This window comes from Varroa destructor, unplaced genomic scaffold (assembly GCF_002443255.2).
Source record: "Varroa destructor unplaced genomic scaffold, Vdes_3.0 BEIS01000004.1, whole genome shotgun sequence".
Lineage (NCBI taxonomy): Eukaryota > Metazoa > Arthropoda > Arachnida > Mesostigmata > Varroidae > Varroa > Varroa destructor.
The window spans coordinates 44,427,851-44,447,409 of record NW_019211457.1 but is presented as its reverse complement, the minus strand read 5'-3'; the positions used below and the strand labels follow the sequence as shown (position 1 = coordinate 44,447,409).

Sequence of the window (19,559 nt, the reverse complement as noted above, 5' to 3'; positions counted from 1 at the left end):
AAGATCAGCTTACCGTACTGTTCCATTAGGTTGAATTATATCTCTACTTACCATTATTTACTTAGTTGTTCCTTCCGCCTCTTCTTTTTCTTAGCTCTATTGAATCTGAAGACCTAAGATTTGCCGACGAACATGCGATTTATTGCCCCAACGGCTCGGCGAAGGATTGTCCTAGATATGAAATTCTATGATATGATAATGACAAGGCCCATGGTTTTTTAGCGATTTAATAGCAAAATACAAAAATCGTTGAAACATGATTTACATATAAATGAAAATGGAGGTCTGGTTATAATAATATAGGCTGGGTTTCGTCATCTTGAAATAGGCCTGTACACTGATTATAGGCTTGAAAACTTGAGTAGAATTCATTACTTTATTTAAAAAAAAATTGATCCACCACTTTTTTTGCTGAACTTGGTGATTCGCATCAAAATCTATCTCTGAAAATCTTCACAAACATTTTAATACTATTTTATTGCTTCGTCAGTAACATTGGTGAAATCTCTTTTCTAACGTGCACGAACCAGTTCATAGAAAGCAGATAGTTCTTGCGCTATTTTTAGGAATACCTGATAAGACACTGTAACTCAGGGAGCAGAAAAATGGTTAGCACCGGGCATTTAGTGCAACACTCAACGTTGTTCTATTACCATGTTGAACCCAGTGTATCCGTCAAGCGGCTCATTCTACAATGGGTCCATGCGAACAATAGTCGTCGTGAACGTCTGCCACACACGCGCCCGAAGGCCGCATATGGTCTTCATCCTCTCGTGAAAGCTACCGACAAAAGGAACGCAGTACGACACAGTCTACTCCTAGGAAATGCTGATCGTACCTAACAGCTTGTGCGTTCCGCGGTCGTTCTTCTGTTGTGCCTTTTGTGCCGCTGAAACCCAATAGCTTGAGCAGGCAAGGAAAAAAGAAAGCATGGAGGCAAATAAAGATCGCCCACTCGATCCCAATTTTCATTCATACGTTGACATTCTTTTTCGCGGTACGCTGGTCCCTCGCGCGCGACAAAAGTGCGTCCTCACTGAGCTGTAGGAAGCACCCATGAAGAGCAGAGGACGAACGATGACCCCCCGATGCGACGACTATTCAGACCGTCATCAGTTCCGGTTAGGCATCTCTTTAGGACTTTCTCTCAATGGTTCCACGTCCTTATTCTCGATGCTTGCTAGCCCCGCATACGATTTGTCTCCAACTGAGCCGGCCTTCGCTTCGAACACAACGTCGAGCTTGGGATGTCCTATCACCACTGCACTTCTCTTCTGGTAAAAAAAGGCACCATTCTTCGTTGCAGATAAAATATGGCCGACTGGGAGCATTCTCAAAAGATAAAATTGTTGTTTGCGAGTTTTTATTGCTTGTTTTTGCCTTTGACCCGTTGTTATTAATGGTCAATGTTGGTTCCATTGGTCTCTTCGAAGCAAGAGAGCGGAAAAGCGAGACGGGGCCGGAAGACGCATTTTGTCCTAACTTAGAGCCAAAGAAAAATGGCGCCCATGGGCAGGACTGCTCTCACTATTTTCTATGATTTTTCCTTTGTACAAAGCACATGTAAGGTACCTCTTTTGCCGTCTTGAACAGCCACATGACAACTTTAACGCACTGTGGTTTACCAAAGTAATGAATTCGAATTCCGTTTTGTTGCTAATGTACGTGGCTTCATTCACGCAAGAGTGCAGAGATACCTCGAAGTCAATGGCATGGCAGGTCGGATTTAGTTCAGTTAAAAATATATAAACCTAGCTCAGCTAAAGATATATAAACCTAGTTCAACTAAAAAAATATGTAAACCCAGTTTGATTATCACAAAAATTGACAATTGTAAAACTTAGATTTGTCTTCGCAAAACTTTTCGAGGACAGTAGCCTATAACCGTTTGACTAAAAGTTGAATAGGCTCCAAGAACGAAAAAAGTCAATGGGAAAAGGGCATGTTTTCTAGTCAACGTTGAATGTGTGTACCATTATTGCAGCAATTTTTTTCTTTGTTAATTCTGCTTTGCTTGCAGCATTCGGCCTTGATCGATATAAGCTATCGTGGCCTCTCGCATGGTTTGCCTCTCGAAGGAAGTGATGGCTAGCTATTTTGTAAAGCATTTCACATTCCGAATCAATAGTGGCTCTTGTGTCATAATAAAGATAAGTTATACATTAAGTGCTGCAAGCTTGCACATAACTTTTCTATAGTTTGGAAATAAAGTTAAGTAATTTGAACATCATAAATGTCGGGACATTCTTCACGTCGCCACCGTACACGTTTCTATATTCATTTGGCTCAAACTATTTTTGTTCTACAGTATAAACGTTCAGTAAGTTTTTAGAGGCAGAAGCGTTCGCAAATCAATACTTGAACCTATAGATAGTTTGCCTAAATACTTCCATCTGTGTTGCAAAATTAAACAATTACCTATTCTTGTTATATTTAAGAGATGGCTGTGTCGTCCTTGGCCGTGTAAATAGATTTTAAAAGTGTAAGTTGTATTTATAATAATACTGTTAAATGTCTGTAAGTTTTCTCTTAAAATAGACCTGTTCTCAGTAGTAAAATATCATTGTAAATATTTAAGACTTTTTTAAGAAACGAATATATGGATTTTTGGTCTTGGGCCAAAATCTTAATTTTTGGTGAGCACCAATGGAGAATCTTTGCCGGTTCATATATAGCGTAAGGTCTATCAAAAACAATGCTCTTTGTTAAAAAAAAATCTCTGTATTATGAAAAAGATTGGCTTCAGCTTTTTTATATCAAACAAGATAGCAATCAAGTAAAATTAGAAACAAGCAATAAAACTTTTTTTTTTTTTTACCAAGCTTACTACTACGCTATTAAGTTGACTTACTTCGCTTGGCAAGCGTAATTCATGCCATGATGCAGGTAAAACATCTCGTTGTTCTTGGCTAGCCGCTTTGTCCGGCAATTGACGCTCGTTTGTAAGCTTCGTTTCTTGTTGTTTCTACTACAATAAACCTAACCTATATGACGGATGTCGAGAGGCACCCGATAGTAACAGATACGGGTAACGAGGAGTCGCGTTTTGAGACGCGTCAGATGATACCGCACATTTTTCCAATGCTAATTGCTATCTCAACAATTCTACTAGTTCGTGTTGGCTCTTGTTTCATTCAGTAAACGAAAAAACGAGGTATCTCGGCTGTTAACAGTGCGTTATATGTCGCGCAGCAAGTTTAACTGTCTGCTGAACCATGATACGTTGTTGTAACTTCTTCACGAGCACAAGTAAGCCAGCTTTCTCTCATTCAGAACGCTTGATCCTTCGCCCCCAGCTCATTGGAGTGGAAACATGGAGGGGCAGGGCAGACGGACATTATTGTTGAGAATCCGCTAACGATCGACGAAGTTACAGGCCTACGATTTAGTGCAAATATGTAGAGGCAATGGCGTAACGAAACCGAATTGGTTGTCGTTATGAACCGTTAAAGAGGCCAAACTACAGCGGGTACAGTCGCTGCCGCTGAACAGCGGATTGTTAATAAATAACACGGATATTGAGTAAACGAAACGAGTCCTATGTGTTCTCTCAGTGCCTAGTAGACAAGTGATCGAGCTTTTATAATTTCGTACTACGCAACTTTGATAGACATACTACTGCATTAAACCCTATGACCTATACGCCTATATAACCAATCCGAATACAGCCAAAGAAATACGAACAAAGCAAAAGAAAATAGACATGCAATAATGTTTCATTTTACTTATGTAAAAGCAAAGGCATCCTACACGCTGCCTTCTAACCGGACCCTCAAACATTGTAACCGCTTTGTTTTTGACATCATGAATCCTCCTGTATAAATATATTTTCGATTTTGTTTCACTGCATGGAAAATAATGGTTAATTTACTTAGGGTAATTACTTAATTAACCGACGCTTGGCAACGAGGACCTGACGACGGATAGAAAAGTGACGATCTAAGTTAGAGCTATCGTCCAGTTGAATCATGGCGGGTTCATCTTAAAGATAGCAGTAACATACCAATCGTCCCGTTAACTAACTATCCTACATGATATAGATATAGATTGTTTGCAATTGCCGAACTAGAGAAACCAAGACTTACAATGTAATCTTTAAAAAATATCGTATTTTCTCTGGAGATAAGCGCCCGTTACGTGGCTAGACGTCATCAGCTTTCCAAGATCGATTTCGTAATAATCGATCGACAGAAATAAGTTGTATAAGAACGTTGTCATAGATAACAAAAGCTTGTTTAATATTTCTAAGGACAGTGGCTAATTATAGAAAATGGGGCATTTATCATTTCAAGCATAAACATTAGACCCTGTTTCTAATTGCTTTATCTGGTTTTATGTCTCCTTTAAACCTATTAAATCCTTATTGTGGAGCTTTTCTAAATGTACCGTCGTCAGCCTTTCTATCAGACAGTCCATATTCTAGGACTAAAAACGGGTATTAGGCCGTTGGATCAAATGTGCTCGATGCTTTTCCTATACTGGTCGAAAGTAGGGCGTAGAAAACCTCGCCGACTCAATTGCGTCGCCGATTAAGAGTGAATCCTCACCTGTTTACTGATGCTCAGCAGCTTTTATCTCATTTGATGATAATAGCACTCAAAGCGTGTATTTCCAATAGCGTTCTACTATAATTACGACGTTATTTATTATGTCTGGGGAATCATTTTGATATGCAAACAAATATAACTAAAAAAAAAAAGCCGGAAAGGCGTAAACAACCTTGATGACGCCTACCATTCACTCTATACTACAATTAACTAACACTAAAACATTTCTATGGCAGTGATGTGTATGATGATGATGACTACCGAACCATTATACGAGAGAGTTCGTGTATAAATATGTGGGAGTAGCAACATAGCTGAGTAGTGAACATACATTTAGCTCCGGAGAAAAGAAAAAAATCCGCAAAGCAGAAAATAGATTGGATTGCCCCTGAAGGTTTAGCGCGTGCGTCTTGGCGCGTTGGCCAGTGCCGAAAAAGCGGTATAATTGTAACGCACGCAACGCCCTCTTCGAGCATCCGGTGAAGCAACGGGGAGTCTTCAGAACAACTCAAACAGAAAACGCTCAGCTTCGTTCAGCGGCAGCAACGACCGTTGTTTGAAATGGAGCGGAGACGTTGGACGCTCATGCTGTCTTTGAGCCGCTTTGTATAACAGTGCGCTATCGGTGACAGTCCGCTCCAACGAACAAGAACTAACTGTTAATTTACGTTCCGCTATTATCGGGCTGATTTTTTTCCCTTTGTTTCGCCAGCGTGTATTTAGGAGATTTCATCACGCGTTATTGTTATTATTATTATTATTAAAATCGCGTTTTCTTTTCATATTGTTATATAGTTGTGTTGAAAAGTAAGTCGTTAAAAGGAAGATGCAACACAGAGGAAGTAAAACGTGAGGGAACGGTGCATCAGCTTGTAAAGTAAGGGAAAGAACATGGCATTGTTGCTGGTGCGGTAGACGCTTTAGACACCAGCGGCTTCAGCTCTGTCGACCCATGTCGACCTATGCCAGGGGTTTCTGTCTAATTAACGAGGCAATTTTGAAGTGCTAAAACGTTCAAAGTCCCATACTGATTGAATTGGACTGCTAATACATTACTCGATACTGTTAGTGCCGTCACCGGTCAGCCGTGTTCTATAATAATATAGAAAGCGCTAAATAGCGGAAGAAGGGTGAAGACGTCAATGCGGTAGACTCAACGAATGGGGCCACGTTTTCTAAGCTAGCGTCGACGGCATTTTCTGTGATAATGTCAATGCAATCGGTTGTGCACGCAAGACTTTGTATTATAGATGGGACACTTTTTGTTGGTAGTTGTTATTTTTTTACCTCGTGCTGAAATCATTCAGAGCTATATATATATATATATATATATATATATATATATATATATATATATATATGTGGTTAGCACTATGGAGCGTCAAATATTGATTTCATAATATCTCTAAAGTGACAGCAGATATAATGACTACGATATACATGCCTAGGACTTGGCACTGAAATCGTACGGACAATTGTTTACATTTAGTTGTCTGAATTCAACAGACAGATCAGATAAAGTATCAGAAATTACTGTTACGTTAAGTGTTGCATAGGTATATGTATGTTTTTAATATCTGTCCACTAATGGGTACACTCGATACGATCACTACATCGGCGAAGATCGCGTGCCAGGAAATGGTACTTACCATATCTACAAGTACTGACGATAGCCAGCGCGGCAAGATTGTTAGCATTGTTGTTAACGAAAACAGCCCAAAAGACGACAGCGCCATCGGTGACTCGAGCTAATTATCCCGGCAATTCTGCCCATAGGTTTTTAGGGTACTCTTCCTTTCTGGCTTCTTATTTTCGTTGAGGAAAAATGCTGGTACCCGACAGTTCGTTGCTGGTTCAGTTCAACGGCATGATAAGTCTAGCTTTCTCGTCAGTGTAGTGTTTCGACTGCTATAAGTTAGAAAGTTGACGCTAGAGGACGGTTTATTTGAACAGATAAATAACGCATCGGGAAATATCAAGGCTCTTACACAAAGTGGAGTGCTTATCATTTTTACGGAATAAGAACACGTAATTTGTATATTAAACGCGTTGTTTAATACACAAGTTGTTAATACTCGTAATCACTTACTGTAGAACAGGGTGTTGAAGTTTCTTTCATGAACATTTCGATGTATACCATCACATGCGTACTCTTGATTGGGGAAAAGAATTAATCAAGTAGTCGGAGCAAAGAACATACTGGTCTAAGTAGTAACTCGGAATCATCTTTAAGGGACTTTTGATCTTTTCGACGTTTTCCGGCGAGCATGCAGCGATGCCTACATAAAGGTCCAATTTTTATTACGTCCATGGTATTGAGATTCATAGGCCAAACTGTCCTCAAACGTCCCAGGAGATGATTTGCTTTTGTTGTAGTGATATTATCCGATATCGTTCACGATATAATTCACACGTCGTAATCACGATATATAAATTCAGAAGTCAGCGATATAACAGCTTTTAGAATACATAATCATTCTAGCGTCACTCGCTATTCTAGTGAACGGATGTTACCCTCTTTTGCGATCATTGTATCTGGGGGATCAGGCGACGAGCGTAAGTATCCGCGAAGCGAACGAAACGAAAAAAAATAATAGGGAACAATCGTAGAGACTCACGTGTATTTGGTGTCGACACACAGTCTAGAACGTGATTGTGTGGAGCGCGCTGCAACTTCGTTAGGTAGGCCTAGCTTACCTATCAGGACCGCTACGCCAATGCGTCCTTAAAGCGGTGCTGAAATAGTCGTATTTTGGTTACTGAAACTTAATACCGACTTAATTAGTTCAGGTAATGTTCTCTTGCGTTTTGTTAGCGACTGATGTGGCTATAAGTGTGGCTCGACATATCATTTAGTTTATAATAGTTGGCGCCTTCCAGCGATTTGTTTTAAACGATAAAGTGTTTGCTACTGTATGTTGTAAAATGGGTCCATTAATAATTTAAGGCTATCGAGTAAGACGCACTAATGAACATTCTAATTAAATTACAAAGTAATAGTTATAAGGACGGCTTCGTAGAGTTTACACTACATTTCAATGGCAGTTTTCATATTTCGAAAATAAAAATTCAGTCATAGCTGAATTAGTCCTAAAATGAAAATCTCAACAATCTAGAAGGAATAACCTTACATATTTTCGAAGCCTGAAAACTCCTTCCTAAATACCCCAAGGAGCTTCATCGTCAACGAAACGTTAACATCTTTATGTCGGGTAAAGCAAACTTTTTCGATGGCTCTTCCTAAACGTGGCTTGTCTATATCTGAGAACCTTAATGAGAACAGGTTGGCGATGCCTAACAAATACGTCGTCCTCAGCGCGCTCTACCTATTCCGACTGTCATTTTGCCGTTACGACACCTTATATTTCTCGTATTTGCGTTGTTCCCAGTATCGATTTATTACGTATAACCTGAATTGTACTCCCGATCCTTGGCTGCTATTCAAAAGATAGTATCGATATTTACCAGAGATGTTACAGAACGCGTTACCAGCCATCAACATAAATCAACCCGCGATTCACGTTGTTGTCATAATGTCGTTGATGTTGTTATCGACATACATACATACATACAAGCCAGGTACTGGCCTCCTGCAGGCCGCGAATTTCGGCCGATAATATTTACGATAGGCTAACAAAAAGTAATGAAGAACGAGTCATTTCTTTTTTCCCTGTTAGTTTCAATTGTGCTAGCATATAGGAGCAACGATTGTAGGAATGATCGCAGTCTGACCGAGACGAATCTTCTGTCTCGCATGTCTAATGCGGAAATCCAAGATGGCCTCAGTATATTATTACCACGATTAGTACTGCTATTGTATTACTAGTATGAAGAGGTAATCCAAAAACTGACATCTTGAATTTACACATGACACATACGCACACGAACAATAAGCCCTTTTTCATACTATCGCTTGCTGGGTTACACCACCATGTTTACGAAAAGCATAGCTAACAGTGATTCCCACACTCCCATGAAAACGCTAACCCAGTTATTTACGCAAGCATCAAATCGGTGTTGTCTGATGAACCTTAATTGCGAGAATAACCGTTTCTATCATAGAAGTGTCCAACAGAAGCTTTCTCTAGTCCGATAAACCTATTCAATTGGAGAGTTTAAATCACTGACATTGCTAGTTGGCTCAGATGAGTCTGACTAGAATATGTTGGTTTCCAAACAGAAATTTCGCCAGCGTAAGCTCAACCAAAGAACAAATGATCGAATAGAATATTTATACACGTACGGAATCGGTGAGTATACGATATCGTACCGGTCAATGGGCTCGTAACAAGAGCAAAAAGACAAAATCGATGACATCTTGACAATACAGCAACAAATGTTTGTTACCGTATGATTTGATCGGAATTTCACGGCCAGTTCTGATCAGGCCCGTTACCAGCATGCCTTCATGACTCGCACAGATGCGTGGTCATATGAGACTTGAAGTTTGTGTACGGAAACTTATCGAAGACAACAATCCCTAGACTAACGGCACGATGATTATTTGAATCGATCCTATCACGGCAAGAATTCACGCTTTCTCCGAAAATCGATGCAACCGTGGGCGCAGCGCACTGTAGTAATAGCAAATAACTGACCATAGCGTCAAGCTGCCATTGTAGACGTGGCCCAGATAATAACGACCGTTAGACGATCGACAGTTTGTACATAACACATTGAGCTGCTCCACAAACCCCGGTACCGTCATAGCCAGAGGATGAACTAGTCTCCTTCATAAATCTTGCTAGAATGGTCCCGCATATGTCGAATTTACCATGCATGCTAGTAGTGATTGTACGGGTGCTTGTTTACAAATTCACACAGCCGGATCAGGACTAACAAGAACAAAAGCTTTCTCATTATCTTAGAAGCTAAAGTATACGATAACGAATGAAACGAATCTATGTATTGGGCGAGGTAATCTTCACCGTTATAGAATTACTATCTACACGTTATAAATTTAACAACAAAAGCACAATCCGAATTTGTTAGGTTTCTTGCGTATCGCTAACGAAAGCAAACTTCGCGGGGCACAAAGGGCCGCTCGTGGCTTAGGCCCACTTCCAAGGAGCGTATGAAAGTCTTGTAAAGGCCACACGCACTACACATTGCCGAGTGAAGAGGTTTAAGCCACAAAAACTAGAATATTGAGCTCTAGTTCTATGGTGTCGTGGACTACAAGCGAATCTCCGCATAAATCTTCATGCATATACATTGACCAAGTAGGGCTAATAACAGGGAATTCGAAATACGTGAGAAAGATACGGTGACCGATGACACGGACTTCTTACGGCCAAACATTTTAAAAACGAGGAAAATCATCCTTCAGTGGTCATATTATGCAAATTTTCTTAAATTATACATTCTGTATAGTAATAAGGATTCGTCAAAGCGAACGAAAAATCATAATTATGGTTGCTTTTGCCAGGTATTGTGAATTAATTCTTGAAATGGGTCTCTCTCTTGTCTTAATTTACAATTATATGTTATATATATATATATATAGACTGTTCGGAAAATACTGTTAATAGTAATATTAATTGAAGAGCCGGGCTGTTGGACTGGCCTAAAAAAGAGGAAATGTAAAAGAAACGAAGTCCGGGGCCGTGTTACACATCATTGGCTTACGTTAGATAGGTACTCGAATACCAGCATTATAGGCAAGTGGCTAACGTATTTGGTTGCTTCTCTTAGGGATACGTAATGGTCTAGGTTAAAATGGGGGCACAGACACACGGTTCGTTTCGTGTTGATAACCAGCCATCTGCTAGAACGGCTGTCTAACCGCGATGCCGGACGTAAAACTCGAAACATTTACTTCAAATGAATATTGCTCCGGTAGGGCCCATCGCGGAAATATACATGCATTACTAAAAATTAACATAATAACCTTGTGTGTTTCCTGTTTTGCCTCGAGTACTACGTATCTACCATAATACTTTACAACATTGACGAATGATAGAAGTATAGCTTTTTGAATCAGGACAATTACTTTTGTCTTACATACAACTTACACTTAATCCTCAAATAAGCGTTCTTTTGTCATTATGACATCATAGGCGTATCGAGGCCGTGGCTTCCGCGCCTTTTATCCAAAATCAGAGTGTGGCAATGCGTTAAGACGCCATTAGTAAAGCGATTTTCTGAGGTGGCTGGGTGAGAGATAGAAGGCTAGACTGATTTTCTGAACAATTTGAAAGTGCGAGTAACACTGCTAAATAATAAGTGGTGTCTCTCAAAATCACTTTTTATCGAAATTGAATCGTATATTCTTACGGCTACTGAGTACCGAAACGTATCTCCAAGCGTTACAAGCCGACGACACAGTAGTGCGCCCGTAAACATTAGTCAGCAATTAATTTAAGCTAGGGACAAGTTCTTTTTCTCTTATTATATATTTAATAAGTAACTTCCGTCACATTTACTTTGCGTTACGCATATGTTGTAATTGTAAAGTTACTCGCATCTAGAATCGGTAATTTCTGTTTGCCGCCATAGGAACTGCGACTGTAATCCTGTAGGGTTCACGATTGCTACAAGATTGCAGCTACAAGATTGGCAAATGGAAATATCTTAAACAAGGATTGAGTATCCTTTTATTAGCTTCGGCTAAACGTAGATAATATCAAATTATGTGTGATTTTTAATAAAAAGAACCCCCTTTTCAAGTGTGAACTAGGTAGGAACGGGTTTACGTTGAACAGGAAGTATGAACGCAATAACGATCTTTTGATGCAGCTGCTCTACTATTAACAGATACAGTATGAAAAATGGCTGTTTAGATAGAATAGTATCGACGACACGCTATATAATGCGCTAACAAAAACTCCACACATACCAACAGTGTTTTAGCCATGTAACGAATGATACCGTCTCCACATATGGTTACGGGAGACTTGAATGTGGAACCAAAACACAAAAAAGCACAGTAAAAGGCACAACAAAACCCAGCGACTGACCCGCTAGCTAGATGTGACAGATGCTATCAATTTAGGAGCGTTATTTTATAACGGAGGAGCGGAAAATTTTTTGCAAGAGCTGGGTGTATCGTGCGGCGAGACACGGACGGGGGCATTTACTCATATGGGCATGCCCCAGATTTTAGCACAGTTGAACGCTTGAACACTGAACAGTCTAGAGCACCGAGGATCGCTAACAAATGTTTTCCTATCGAACAGTCGCAGCTTTCAAGTGAAATAATAACATTGTTGTCCTGGGCTATTTATTTACAATTTACCACAGGGCTGGTATTTCGTCTGCCTTGACCTGACTATGATTTGATATTTATATATATATACATATATCAGGAGGTGCTAAATATTTGTTTACAATAAATTTGGCAAACGATGTTAATAGATCTAGCGAAAAACCACCAAAATGAGATAATGGGACTATATGAGGCAAGTGACAATCTTTTTTCTAACTCGCTATAGAAATATCTCAGTATCTGAACCTTCGTACAACCCGTTGATGCAATACGTATTAAACAATCAATGAGACTAGAATTAATTTCCACTGATCGTGGCAGCATTCGTACAGGTACGTTTCATCTCTACCAGCGAAACCAACCTAACATGAACAAAAATATCGCTTTCACTGAGTTCAAAGCGGCGCAATTGAACGTTGAAGACCAAAACGGTCTATGATTTAGTGTTATTTCCGTTTGTATTCTACTTCACCGTGATCAGGACACCCAGCCCCATTTAGGATTATCTCGAATGTAAAACTTCGAGCTTATTCCGTATCCAAAAATTAGAACGCAAATATACCTTTCAAGGACGCAGAATACATACAGCTTATCTCAACTTATTATTTTCTCAGCTTATTATTTTCAACGGTTGGATACTTAATGCATCGCAAACTGTTTGCAGTTATTTGTTGCCTCACAGGTTTCTTCTTATGTAATAAAGTAAAAGACAGAAATTAATTTTTGTAATATTTTCGTCTGCATTTTTCCGCCTTGTTTCCTAGAATTCGAACAGTAAACATCTTTCCATCTACTAACATTTTGTATCGACGATCGTAAAGCTTCTTTCCTATCGTTCATATTGGCAGGATGGACATTGTCGAAAGCTGGACACAGTTAATAATTCATAGGAATGTATGTTTCACTGAGGCATATATGGTTTTGTATTATTGAATTCTAATTGCGCAGCTGGTATGTCATCGATATAGTTTTCCTAGTTCCAGGCTGTGTTGCAAACAGGAAAATTATGTCAGGTAAAGCTGATTTACACTGTGAAGCGTAATTGGGCCTGGCGCGTAACGTTGCGCATAATCACTAGACTGACGTTTTTTGTGAATAGTGCCTATTTCTTGTTATACTTTCTCTGTTTCGAAGCCACTATGGTATTGCAGCTTTAGTACGCTTTTTCGAAGATCGACCATCACTATACAGCTAGATTGGAAATAATTCTCCGTACAGTATCAATTTCCAGCTATATATTCGTTTGAATGATTAGAAAAGAAAAACATCATTCGTGTATTGCATATCGCGTATGCGCAACGTCCTGATTTCGGTATTTTTTTAGATTTTTTTTTTAACAATATGTTAACTATATCTTTGAGCTGAGAGACCGAAATATTCAGGTTGATAATGACTGACAATAAAGCGACACATGATGCGTTTAGCTATTGAACTTGAGACGAAATATAATACAGTACAGGACTTGCTATAGGACCTTACCAGACACACTTCACTGAGTTGACAAACGCGTTTGAAGATATCAATTAGTATGTTCGTATATTTAGTGATGTGACAGTAACAATCCTCTTATTAATCCTCGTATTAAAATCCTTCACGCCTTTTCCACATGGTAACGCGTTTGTCGGACGCACAAGGTCGTGTACGTGTCCGTATCTTATCCTTTTCTGACCTGTTCCGTAGTGAGCTCACATTCTTGTAATTTAGCGTTTCCGAGACATCATAGCTGTCATCTTGCCGAATTTTATAGAAACCATCAGTACCCTTCACAGATGGCGGCGTATTTCCAAGGCTTTGTTGAATGCACGGGATCATATACGTATCTGTGTCCTTTTTGCCGTGATGACAGTGCCGGAACGCGTTTGGCGGTGCGGTGAGCGCAAGTATTCGCAGTTCAGATCTTTTTTAAGTTTTCGTAACTATAAATCTGCAGAAATTTACTAGGCTCATTTTTCCCTTAGCTCCTTGATAACTATGCATTTAACGGTTATCGAAACAAGGTGCTTTTTAATTTCGTAGGCCAAGGTGTTTTTAAATGGTGCGATGAAAGCTATTCTGAAACGTTTTGGCTCGAAGCGCCTTTTAGATAATAGCTCAACGTGGAAGGCACTTGCCTTTATTATTAAAGCAATGATGGTTTTCGTACAAAGTCCATTCTCCTTTACGTGTAGTGGCGGCGGCGGCGGCGGCGGCGGCGGCGGCTTAAGGCTTATGGCCTCAGCTTAATTCAGCTTCTGACTCATAGATACGAGCAGTGAGTAAAGGTACGTGGGTCTATATCGAGTACGCGACTTAGAACGTCCAGTTCTTTTCGCTTGTTTGCTTCAGCTGCAGTATAAGCTAAATAGAAGTTAGAATTATTTATTGGAATCCAATTTAAAAAACCTAACTTCTACCATACAGTGTTTTTCTAAGTAATGTAGGGGCAGACATTCAGCGCTCGTCAAGCACACTAAGTATAGGTTCATAGGGATTTATTATTTGTCATGATAGACTCGGTTCCACTAATGGATGCCCATAGTGGCATCGAATAGAGTCTACTGGCTGTATGGCTTACGTTAAGTGAATGTATGATCTATTCTAATATCAAAAGTGCTGTATATTTTTTTCAAAATATGCTAGACAGTCGTTAGAACATCGTCATGTATCTACGCGCGTGATTTCCCATCATAAAAGCTTTTCCCGAATCTGCGACACCTCTATACGAACTAACGAAATTTTCTGCTTAATCATGGAGATTGTTTCCAAGAAGAACGGAGCTATTCTCGTATGTGTTTGTGTTTCTTTCACGAGACGATGCTTCGTGGTTAGTATCTGCTTTGGCAGACTTATTTGGTTAACTTTCTGTGCCGAATCGTTTACCTTGATATGAAATTTGCTCTCAATGTTTCCACAAAGCTCTCTTGTCTTAGTGAGATGTAAAGTAAAGATGAAGTCGTAGTTATTTTTCTAATCTATTTTAGCTAGACTAGCCATTATACTCTAATGCCATTGATGTGAATTCAAATCTGAGTGGTAGAAAAGAATCTCTATGAGTAGAATAGAAAAGAGTGCACTGACCCCAGGCTCCTTCAAATTTGGTTAAGTTCTTGACGTGAGCTCGTCGAAGGGTCACGTTTGACTAATGTAAATATTATCATGTCCCCTATTTAAAATGAAGAAAGATTCAAATGTTCTTTTCGTTCACGGTCGCCTTTGCTAGCTTTTATCACAAGTGTGTGTGCACTACTGAGAAGGTCCGGCTTTGCAGGTGAAAGACACTCTTTCCTTTGCTTTTGCCCAGACGAGTTCAGGGATATCCCAAAACTTTTTCACGAGATTTGGCTTTATACACAGAAATATTCATGGTCATGTTCAGGCATAAATTTAAATTGCGTAGGTAGACCTAACGGTCAGCATAGTCAATAAAAGTGTTTTTTTAGATACCAGAAGCGGCCCAGGGTACGTGCTCCAATACTGGCGACGGTCAAGGCTTGTTAAGCGATGGCCGTGCTTGGCCCAGAGAGGAACCAATGTATTCATATAACTCTATCTATATTTTTACCTCCAGACTCTTTTACAAACAGTCATATCAAGTCCGGTCACAACAAGTGAAATACAGCGCTAGAAAAGACGCCATTTTCAGAGAGCCACGTAGGAGTCGGTCGGCGTATAAACGTTCGATCTTTTCGCTCGGATAAAATAAGGAGGAGACCTGTGTTAATGTTGGCGAGACAGCTAGAAGTTGTTTATGTCAGTCGCCGTCGCCGGTGCTATATACAAGGCAAACAGTGAAGCAAGAATATCGTAGCTTACCATATTGGCACCGTATGTACGGTACAGGACAAAAGGCCTGATCTTCTCGAACTTCGCCGACGTCGCTTCTTTTAGATGGCTATTACCGCGCGAAATAATGGAGTCTTTCGGAGCCTGAAGACGAAACGCTGTTTCCTCTAGCAACGTCACTGTTTACTATTACAAACAAATAAACAGACAAATATAGATATTGATTAGGTGTCTTCAAGGCGAGCTTTTCCTGAAAGCGGGCTGAGAAATTAAGCGACGGCAGGTACCCAGCAGGTAATATACTTTTGCGCTTAACCTCGAGACGGAGCCTTCTTTCAGGATCAGAGTAAGTTATTCAACATATTTGTCTCGCTAGCTAGGTAGCTGCTATCGGAAATGCTCGCATTCTATATACATATATAACAGGAACGGGAAAGTAGTTTTATTTGCTATTTCAACGCACAATTTCCACTGCGTACCCTTCGTTTCTAATACGAGTAGAAATTAAATAATAGAACCCTATCAATCAGTCAATCAATGTGGTACATTCGATGTGATATAAAGGTTTCAGGCTCAAATTTAAATCTCTAAAATAATTCAAAATTTCAAAAATTCTAATTTTAGCGTATCGTTCATCCAACTACTGAACTATGATAAGTGTCGATCATCTAGCAACGTATATTTTTGCGCCGAAAAATTGAATGAATATATTTTATAAGCGAACACTCAATAAGAGGTAATCTATAAAACATGGAACATAACAGCAACGATAGCTTTGATTTTTAATTAAATAAGCCATTGCGCTGTCTTTAGGAATTGAACGAATATAGCTAGTCTTCCTGTTGATATACACGGCGTTCGTTTATAAATGGATAATCGCGTAATAGATTCATAGACTCTCTATCTCTCTTAGGGGTACACACAGATATAGTGGAATCGACGATTCGGACCAAAAAAAGCTAGACCATATGGGGTGGGCGGAGCGTAAAACCCATCTATGGGAACGTAGTACTTCTTTCTTCGCTGAGCGTAAAAACGAGTCCGCAATGTACGTAAGGGACACAAGTGCGTAAGGACGAAGCTCACGAATTGCGGCAATGCCGTTGTTCGAAGTTCGTTTGGTAGAAGCCTTCTTTTACATGTGTCCTAGCTTTGTTTAGGTGTTTTGGAATGTTGTCAAATATACGCCTAATTTGGTGGTTGGTGATTTAGCCGACACTGCCGCCTAGATGCCATAAGATACCTATGTAAACTCAATTAAAAAAAATATATCCATTATAATCCCGTGAGTGTATTCGTGGGTAGCATGAATAATTCAAACGTTGGCACAACCAGCTCAGACGATGTTAGCTAACGTCCGCTAACTTCCAGGATTCTAACTCGTAAGTAAGATACTCGGGTGTTTTAATTCTAAGCTAATCCTGCGGTGATCTCACGCAGAACGGGATCGATATCAATACAACGTTTTTTTGAGCATGTTCGAAATCCAACAAGAGATGACGTTTCGCCACGTTTCTATACTAATTAATGTTGTTAAGTGAAATGAGTCAAACAGACTCAGCCGGTTTAATTCGCTGTTGATACGACTAGCACCCTTTGACATTGTAGTAGCACCTGTATCTTTAGACAGAAATCTCTGTGTTCTACCACCTTTCGGTAAAGCCACAGTTACCCCCACCCGTACAGACTAGCTCTCTGTCATTCGTTTCGTAATCCACTATCAGGATTAGATCCACTGCCAGGAACATCAGTTAAACAGACGAGATAGCACGTCCATGAGCGGTGAAGCTTTGCAGACAACTTAAATAGCGGAGACGGGACGGCGGCTGTGATGTTACGAACTACGTTATTAGTATTACTCGGAACGGTTTCTGTATCTCCCTCGACTCCATTCCTATCTTTTGCTCCACTCCATTTCTATCTTTTCTGTGAGTCCACGACAAGAGAAAAACAGAAACAATTATGATACACAGTCGAAAAGCCCCCGAAGCCCGTGGTTACTGCGTTTGACCAAGATATAGCGTAATTGTGGCGGTTCGACGGCGGGACTCGATGATTCCTGGTCACCATAGCCATTTCGAAGAGGAGAAAGAAATCTCCCTAGCGAAAGTGCCGTTGCTAGTGGACAGCCCTGCCCAGCCCAAATTCACCTGCTAGCAGCGCCTCAGTTAGAGAGCTGAAATCACCCAGTCAGAAAAGATCCCCACTTTGCGAGACAAATAAGTTGGTTGTGACCGGGACCAAAAGAACCAGAAAGAATGAGCAGATGACAAGAAAACTTTGAGATAATGGAAGACACCGGAGAAGAGCGATGTACGTAATACATAACCAACGAATTTATCCCTACCCAGTGACACAAATCCTCTACGTCTGATGGACGAATGAAACTCCAGTAGAGGATGCCCCATATATGAAGTAGCTGTTGGGAAAAAGTAGAACGTTCAGTTGACAATGTTCCAAGAAGTCAGATGCTACACTTACCTGCTAGTTATAGACAGATAAAGTGCATGCTACTATAATAACAACTTCAGCTAGCTCCGAGATCAAGTTTAATATACGTGGCTATCTCGTAGATAGCAGATTCTCTGAGGTGCAGTGCATATCAAGTAATGGAAGCGTACTGACAATGTTAGCGTCGGTATGTGATATTAGACTGTTTCAAAATGTCTAGCATTTTCAGATTGCGAAATCGCCCTTCGATAAGGTACCAATAAAAAACAAGTGATAGTGCGGGTGATATCAGCGAAGGCCGATAATAAATGCTATGGACTTTGATGTTTTAAAAGGAACTCATTAATGAGCCTTTACAACAAAAAATACATTACCAGTGATTGTTTTACAAACATTTGGGTGTATGTTGATAAGCAGACACCCTATTGAGGGCCATTCTGATAATGTACATACACAGTGCTGTAAGGAAATGATGTTGTTCTCGAAGACGCGATACGGTCATCGACGCCATCGTTTTGGTTTTTTTGACAGGAGCTGCCGGCGCGTTTGCTAGCTTCGCATTTACAAATGAGGCTATACTTTTATTCAAGTTGCTAGTAGGACCTTACTGAAAAGGCCCATTACGTCATATGCATTACTTATATTCTCCTCTATTCCTGAGCGAATAATTATATCTATTTAAATACGGTTCTATTAGGAACGGTGCTCACGGTGCGGATCAACGTCATAACTGCATGATTGTCATACAATTGAATCGGCACCGCGATGCCCTACTGCTACTAGCATTGGAGGGCTACGAGTGCCTTTAGTAGACATCATGTCCTGCACGAATTCGGTTTAAGGAAATAATTCTACTGAAAGCACTCGCTTCCGATTCATAGGGTGTGTGCAGTGTCAACTGGTACGCAGACGTTAGAGGACCCGCGAAGCGATAACCCAAAAACCTTAGCTATGCTTTGTTAATACGCAGCAGTGGATATGTTATGTGTTTTTTACTAGCAACTTTGTATATCTACTTGCATCTACACCGAGAAATTCACTTCAAACGCCTATTTTGACTGTGATAACCGTGCGCAGACGCTCGAAGATAATACACAAAAGCGGTCCGTTTATCCACAATCTTATTATAGTTATATTCGTATGGCCTTACTAGGACCTCTATTATGCGGATAGATGGTAATTTGTTATTATCTGTTAATGAACAAAATTGCAACGATCTGAGTCTGTGAGACCACTAGTAGGCAACAGCGAAATATTGCTTCGGCTTGAAATAGCTCTCAACGAAGCTGAAATTGTGAACGCACTTTTTTCTTCGTGATGAAGCACTCTCGAGAACTGTGCCACAAGTTAACTATACATGCACAACAGTATAATATATAATTGAACCTTACATGTCGCAATTGCATTGAAATCAACAACTTTTTATCTACTACCCGTAAAGTTTCCTTACTTGTCTAGCGGTATAGTCTGCGAGCACGAATATAGCATATATACTACAGGCCTTTGATGCTTTCTCTCGGGGTCAGCTCCCTCACTCACCCAGGAAAGGGTAGTGCACAGGTCCCTTCCTGGTGAAGGGGGATTACCCGCTA

General features: G+C 40.1%; 1 long non-coding RNA gene across 2 annotated transcripts; it reads right to left on the bottom strand.

Annotated features, from left to right (window-relative positions):
• Positions 1–6,496: 6,496 nt before the first annotated feature.
• On the bottom strand, positions 6,497–19,541 carry LOC111249271 (uncharacterized). 2 transcript variants are annotated; one of them, XR_015326684.1, is made up of 4 exons: positions 19,359–19,541; positions 15,547–15,702; positions 11,386–14,091; positions 6,497–7,283 (listed from the first exon to the last, which is right to left on the bottom strand). It is a non-coding gene; the product is annotated as an uncharacterized LOC111249271 (long non-coding RNA). The 2 variants fall into 2 exon arrangements; XR_015326685.1 differs by lacking the exon at positions 11,386–14,091 and having other exon boundaries at positions 6,499–7,283.
• Positions 19,542–19,559: the final 18 nt, after the last annotated feature.